Consider the following 8028-nt stretch of genomic DNA (forward strand, 5'->3'; position numbering starts at 1 on the left):
AGGAGAGCAGGCCTGGTGGAGGGGACCCTGGTTGACCTCATTCTAAAAACAGGAACAGGCATGGAGCATGGTCCAGTGTCCACCCCAGCTTTCCACCCCAGCTTTCCCAAGAAAGTAAGAGAGACACTATGAAGATTAAATCCACTGTCAGTTTTAGAGGAGGCAAGCCCTGTTCTAAATTAACAGAGCAATTAACCTGTAGAGCCAGAGGAACACACACAACCTGGCAACTTTCAAAGTATGTAATTTATCCAATTAAACATTTTATGCCACTGTTAGCCACATAGGGTTAGTGTATTAGTAACCCAAAAGGTCTCTAATTCCTAGGCCTTTTGGATTTTTCATCTTTTTGCCCAGGTACATCTGTCTGCCTATACAATTATCTCATCCAAAACACACTATATGATATAATTATATGGAAGTTTATTTAACTCTATTTCTGTTCCGTGGACCATACATTACTCAAAGTTTATATAAGCTGCTTAGAAATGGTGTTCCAGCTTTTTTTTTTTTTGCAGTTTTGTTCCTTTATTTGATAATCAACAATTAGTTCTCACCCACATTAACAGCCTGTAGATTTCTGAAAGTGGTGTCAGGTACATAGGTAGCCAACGTATAGAGCTTGTTTAGTGAATCTTCATACCCCTTCTGTTTTCTGGACCACTACTCATGGATATAGTATGGAGCATTCCTTATTCCTTTGGCCCAGATAGCTTTGTTGAGCTTGGTTTCAACATGCACATCTACAGTTCCCATCTCCTTCATGGCAAGATCTCTTTGAGAGCCTGAGGGGCACGCTTCTCCAGAAACCTACTCCATGGATGCACTTGTGAATGTCGATGGTGTATTCTCTGGTCACTACCTCATTGAAGACAGAATGAACCTTCTTCTTGCCACCCTTTTTTGCAGGAGCCATTCTGCCAGGCCCAGGGTGGAAAGTGGTTTCCCAGCTTTTCATAAAGCTTCCTTCCTTTCTTCTATTCATATACTTTTTAAGAACTTGTTAACACCCTGTTGTCCATGCATCTTCACTTGACCAACCCAATACACAATGAGTGCCCCCAAGATCTTACCCCCATATAACTCACTTGACACTTGCCTCATATTTTGTCTTGCACCTGAGAGAGCACAAATTTGTTGAGGGAAAGGATCAAGTCTTCTATTTCAATCACTTGTAGATCTGGAAGAGTGCTCAGTACCTAATGGAGCTTCAATACATAATAGGTAGGTGCTGACCCACCAGAGCTTGGGTGACAGCCATGCACTTTAGCAAGAGCACAAGTTTTATAAACTAAGCCCACCTCTTCTGGCAGCCCAACCCAATCAAATCTGTGGGCAAGGAATAGTGTTTAGGTTTGTATCACTTAGAAACTTTCAGGTGGCAGGAAATCTAATTCAAACGGCTTAAACAAAAGACAAAATGAATTCATGCAGATAATCACAAAGCCCAGGGACAGTCTGGCTCTGGTTGTATTTGGGTTCAAAACTCAAATTGTATCATTAAACAAGATTTTCCCAATCTCTCAACTTTATCTTCTCACATTTTGGCTTTGCTTCTAGGGTCTTCCTGCTAACATGATGGGAATGGTGACAGCTTGAAACCTAATGATGGCTCAGCCAATGGAAGAGAGTACCACCATCTACCCTAACTGTCTGATGGAATCTCATCAGCTCTGATTTGTTTACATGCCAATCCCCAGACCAATCACAAGACCTATAGAAATGCAGTGTGCTTATGGCTTAAACCTCGATCATATGCTATACTCCTACAGCCCAAGAAATTATGCTTTTAACAAGCTATCCATGTTTTTCTAGTATACATTACAGTTTGGGCATTGTTAGTCTAGGGCTTGGCCACATGAGTAGGTATTCAAGAGAGTGGAGAAGATCTTTGGAGGCTGGGAGTACAGAGAGCTTACTGTCTCAGACATCTATATAGACATGGAGTTGCTTAAGATGGTGATGGGGCTTGGGACCAGGGGGCAACAGAAGACTGTTAGCTGGAGGTCCTTCCTATCAAAGAGTAAATTTCATTTAGCAAGGCTCAAAGATGGTTTGAGACTTTGGTCCCCCACTTGGATCCATCTGACTCAAAGTCATGGAATTGTGAAATTTCAGCTTTGGAAAGGCCTATAAGGGTCATGTAATCCAAACCCAATCACCATTTGATCCCCAAGTTCCCTAGACATCATTCCTTGCCAGCTGGTCACCAAGCTATTTCATAAATACTCCCCCCCCCCCCGCAATGGAGTAGTCCTCCCTTCTCGAAACAGCCAACCATCTTCTCACATCTGTATGCTTAAAGTGTTTTAATCTATTTGGCAAAAGTCTGTCTCTTCATAAATTTCTTCCATCAGCCCTGGTTGTCTCTATTGGAAAGATATAGGACCATTCAATTCTTTGTTCCAAAAGACAGCCCCTTGTGCATGGTGTGTGAAGACAGTTATACACCCTCTGGTGACTCCAGCCTACAGGATAAATGGCCTGGACTCTGTCTGTCCTATCTCAGGTGACATGGAATCTTACCTCCTTACTCTCTTGGCTGGCCTCCCTCCTGAAGGTACTCTACTTGGTCTGTCCCTCCCTCTTAAAGTATGATGCTCAGAACCCAACAGCACTCTGACACTGATCTGAGGAGAGAACAGACTACTGTCTCATTCTAGACACTACCCTTTCATTGCTATGCCTTAACATTGCTGTAACTATTATAGCAACCACCTCTCAGTGTTTACTCACAGTGGGTTTTCTTCCAATCCCCCAACTCAGGCTTACACAGCTAAGCTACATCTGTCCATCGTATAACCTGCAGAGTTTTTTGTGAACCCAAGTTTATGACCTTAGGGATAATGAGCAAATTTCAGGCAGGAAGAATAATCTAAACAATTCTATTATAGCTGCCTACTCATTAATAATTGTAATCTTTTAAATAACACATATAGAACTAAAAAATAAAATTCAACAAACATCAAGCACTGCTACATACCAGTACTGAGAACATGAAGATGAAAAAGGGGAAAAAATTGATTGCTTTTGGTGGGGCTCACAATCTGGCAAAGGAAATAGAGCTCAACAACCAACCCTAAAACAGTGGGTGCAGTTAACATGGTAATGGTATGTGCAAACTGTCCTCCCACTGTGAAGGGACTGTGGGGCCTTACCCAAGAGCTGACATCAGATCTGGATTTGGAAAAGCATATCTAATTTCTGCAGTCAGCAAAGGAGAGGCCAGATATTCCAGGCAGCAAGAGCAGCATGCAAAGGTCTAGAAGCATAAATGTGATGCATGCTCCTGGAGCTGGGACTCAGCCTGGGTGGTTGGAATCTACAGGGAGAGAAGCTGGGGAGGAAGGCTGGAAAGTCAGGCTTCAGCTCAGTCATGAGGGCCTGGCATCTGCATCTTTCCTGCGGTCTCTGGGAAGAGGGTAAAGATCCTTGAAGAAGAATCGACAAGTGGAGACACTGGAAGCAAGGAGACCAGAGAAGAGATCCCTAGAGTTAAGCAAGGAGTGGTATCTAGAATATATACAAATTTCTTGCAGATCAATAAAAATAAAACAATAGGAAAATAAGCCAAGGTATGAACAGGTGATTCATAGAACGGAAAACATGAATAGCCATTAAATAAACATAAAAATGTCAACTTCATAAACAATCGAGGAAATTAAAATTAAGATCACAATACGGCGCCATTTCACCACCATCAGATTGGCAAAATTTGAAAGTCTGGCCATACCGAACATTCATGAAACACTCGCACGCTGCTAGTGAAAGTATCAATTACAGGGCTGCTTTGGAAAGCAATGTGTCCTTGTCTAATCGAGCTGCAATATGCACACCATTGCATCCAGCACTCCACTTCCAGTGCTGGTCCCAGGGAAATCCCCTCATATGTTCAAAGAGACATATACAAAGATGGTCACTTCGACACTGCTTGTGATAGTAGAGAGAGAGGGAGAGAGACAGATAGAAGGAGAGAGAGAGAGAAACTACCAACATGATGGCTATTGTGGGCTGAACCAAATTCCCCCAAAGCTCATGTGTTGAAATCCTAACCCTCCAGGACCTCAGATGGTAACGTATTTGCAGATAGGGTCTTTTTTTTTTTTTTACTAACACATAATATATTATTTGTTTCAGGGCTACAGGTCTATGAATCATAAGTCTTACACAATTCACAGCTCTCACCATAGCACATACCCTCCCCAATGTCCATCCCCCATCCACTCCATCCCTCCCACTCATCTCCACTCCAGCAACCCTCAGTTTGTTTCCTGAGATTAGGAATCTTTTATGGTTTGTGTCCCTCTCTGGTTTCATCTTGCTTGATTTTTCCTTCCCTTCCCCTATGATCCTTTGTCTTGTTTCTCAAATTCCTCATATCAGTGAGATCATATGATAATTGTCTTTCTCTGACTGACTCATTTCACTTAGCATAATACCCTCTAGTTCCATCCACATCATTGCAATTGGCAAGATTTCATGGTTTTTTGATGGCTGCATAGTATTCCCTTGTGTTTATCTATATGTCTATATGTACATATATATACCACAGCAGGTAGGGTCTTTAAAAAGGTGATTAAGTTACAATGAGGCAACCCAGTATGAATGATGTCTTTCTAGGAAGAGGAAATGAGACACAGGGAGAAGCAGCGGCCATTTACAAGCCCAGGAGAGGGTCCTCAGAAGAAACCAACCCTGCCAACATATTCATCTTGCCCCCTCTAGGCTCCAGAACTGCAAGGAAATGAATTTTTTTTAAATATTTAATTTATTTATTTGACAAAGAGAGAGAGATCACAAGTAGGCAGAGAGGCAGACAGAGAGAGAGAGGGAAAAGCAGGCTCCCTGCTAAGCAGAGAGCCCGATGCAGGGCTCAATCCCAGGACCCTGAGATCATGACCTGAGCCGAAGGCAGAGGCTTAACCCACTGAGCCACCCAGGCGCCCCAAGGAAATGAATTTTTGTTGTTTGGGCCACCCAGTCTATAGCACTTTGTCACGGCAGCCCCAGCAAGCTAATGCACTGGACTCCAATGAAGGCTTAAAATTAAAATTAATTCGACTAAAAGAAGAAACTGAATCTACATGTATCAACATGGTTACAGCCTGAAAACATAACATTGAATCAAAACCAAAGTTACTCGGGGCACCTGGATGTCTCTGTCTGTTAAGCGTCCAACTCTTGGTTTCGGCTCAGGTCATGATCTCAAGGTCATGAGATGAAGCCTTGCGTTGGGCTCCCCACTGGGAGTGGAGCCTGCTTAAAGTTCTCTCTTTCGCCTCTCCCCTTCTCCCCTCCCCTCCCCTTCCTCTTTAAAATAAATAAATAAGTCTTCAAAAAAATACTAAGTTACAAAAAGTACATTCAGTTGGAGACCAATTCTATACCTTCATGGCTGGAAATGATACAGAACCATTTCAGGCTATCGGTGACAGAGGAGGGGAGGGTGGGAGCAGAACAGCGGGGAAGTGGGAAGGGGCTTCAGCTATAAGATTATATACGCACCCACGTATAGAATGCTCGTGGTATCTATATGTTACGTGTATATGCATGGAGTGTATGTAATGTACACAAGTATGGAATGAGAAGATGTGACCTTTTTTTTTTTAATTGTGGTGGTAGGCACACGGCATGCTTTTCTCTGCATCTTTTTGTAACTTAAAACATTTTAACAATTTCTTTAAAACACTGTTTTACAAGGCAATGGTACAAGTCTGTAAGAGAAGTGGTAAAGTCTCGCAAAAGGGCAGCAGCTCCGGAGAAACTCACCGTTATCACATGGTAAGGGACTATTTTTTCTCTTCTGTTATATATTCCTTTTCTTCCAGGCGATGGTGTAGCTCTCTTGTTCAAAAATGACTGTACTAGCCGCTTTCTTCCCAGTACAAGTCCCGGGAGTGGCAGCGTCATGAGACTCCGTTCATGTACTCCTTTTAAGTTCAGAGAAACCTTCTCTAGGTGTACTGCTAGCAAAAGCCTTTGCCTGGGCGGCCCCGCCTTTAAGAAGGATGTCCAGAGCATGCCCTCAATGTGGAGTTTTCAGAAATCTAGACATGGACACGTTCATTCTGCCCAAAATGGCCCAGGAGCAGGCCCAGGGATGTACCTACAGGGCACAGGGGTGTTTCCAGTTCCACTGTGGCCTCTAATGATCCCTTTCCCTGGGCGAGTTGCTGATCCCTGAGGCTCAGTTTCCCCTTCAGGGAAGCCAGGGGTTCGGACTCGATGACATCTGTCTCTCTCCTCTCGTGCCCTGGGGACTGGGAGCACAGGCCCCGGTGGGACCCGGCAGCCACCAAGTCAGGCCAGGCCCTCCCTCTGCTGAGCTGCCTGGGAAGGTGTGCGCACTTGTCGCGTCCTGAAGAGGCAGGTGCGATGCTCACTTCTGAGTCTTAGCGTATCAATCAACACCTCCAAGGGAGCATTCTGAGATTCACAGCCAGGAAATCGACCCAGCCTTTATTTATCTAAGCTTGTTTATGGCTCCGAAGGCTGTGCGATTTACTTGCAGGCTAAGAGCTCCAGCTCAATGTGGGTCTATATTTGGTTCCAACTTGAAAATCATAACTGCTAAAATCCCACATCGAGCAGACAGTTGGCACGTTAGGCCCCGTTTCTGGGGCTAAAGTGGGATATGTCAGAGATAATCAACCAAGCAATCAATCAATACTTGTTGACTCCTTGTCCTGTGCCGTCAGCTAACTTGTGAACTAGGTGTTTTGTCTGGTACCCCTTCCTCCCTGTCCCCAAAGCCTCAGCACCTTCTGGGCCCCCTGCCTTGTTCCAGGACCTGGAATGCTCCATCCCACTTCTTTGCCTGATGCAAACTCTGTCTCAGGGGAGAATCTCCCTCAGCCATTGAGCCCTTGAACTGGCCCTGTTCAAAGGACCGCTTTGTGCATTCCTGCGGGACTTTTGGGCATCAGGGAATAAGCAGGTTGCAAATACACATTCTCTAATCTCCATCTTTACTCCCTTCTACCACCCCATGGCTCTCTGTCCACCCTGGAGAGGGAATGAATTCTGACACCGCCACTTGCTAGATGATGATCAGTCTTGGGGCAGCTTGCTCAACTCTCTGAGCCCTAGTGCCCTCATCCCTAAAATGGGTCGACAGTGCCTACCTTCCTGGCGAACTTTTCAAGATTGATGTGTTAACATACCTGAAGCCCCTAGCACATAGAGGCAGCTCAGTAACGGGTGATTTTTGCAAACCAGTAGGCTTAGAGGAGGGCAGGAAGCTTCCCGGGGCCTCCAGCTCCCACCACAGGATGCACTGGGTCATGCACTGGGAATTTCGAAGGAAGAAGCCCCGGTTCATGATCTCAAGGGCTTTGGTTCTAGCGGGGAGCTAATGTCACGTTAGAGAACATAAACAGTGACCAACACACTGGGAGCTGACCACCCCCTACCCGAGGGTCACAGAACTAGAGATTAGGCCCCCACTCTGTGATGGTTAGCTATGGGATGGACTCCCAAAGGGGCTCTGAGACAGAGAGATTCCCATTCTCCTCTTCACTTAACTGCTGGGGTCTCCTGGCCTCTGTTCCCTCATCTATAAAATGAGAAAGGGGTGAGGGAGGTTAACTTTCAAGGTCCATTTCTGGCCTTATGCTCTAAATAGTTTTCATTATCTCTCTCAAAAGGCTTCCTGCTTTTCTTCTTTCCATGAACCTTTCTTAATGCAACAAACAAAACAAAGACTCCTGCCTATGTAGAGTGTACATGGGGAGGGGGAGCCGACAACAAAAACAAGCAAAACATACAAGACACCAGGGTTTAGGAGAGCTACAGAGGAAAATAGAGGGGAGGCCTGAGAGGAGGCATGCGATTTGAGCTGGGGAAGGCTTCTCTGAGTGGCAACACCCGAGCAAAGACCAAGACGAGGAGCAGGAAACAGAGGGGGCAGAGGTGCAAGAGCCAGGGGGTACCTTCGAAGTGTGGGCAGGTCATCTGTAGTAACAGGCGGCCGGGCAGGGTACCTGAGCATGGGTGCGGGTGGGACATCCCTTCCCATGATTTCTGTGT

General features: G+C 45.2%; 1 pseudogene across 1 annotated transcript; it reads right to left on the reverse strand.

The window, feature by feature from the left end:
* Window positions 1-546: 546 nt before the first annotated feature.
* On the reverse strand, window positions 547-922 carry LOC308344969 (large ribosomal subunit protein eL31-like; annotated as a pseudogene). Its single transcript has one exon. The product of its transcript is annotated as a large ribosomal subunit protein eL31-like (transcript).
* Between the last annotated feature and the right edge of the window lie 7106 nt (window positions 923-8028).

Source organism: Martes martes (assembly GCF_963455335.1).
Source record: "Martes martes genome assembly, chromosome: 6".
In the NCBI taxonomy this organism is placed as follows: Eukaryota; Metazoa; Chordata; class Mammalia; order Carnivora; family Mustelidae; genus Martes; species Martes martes.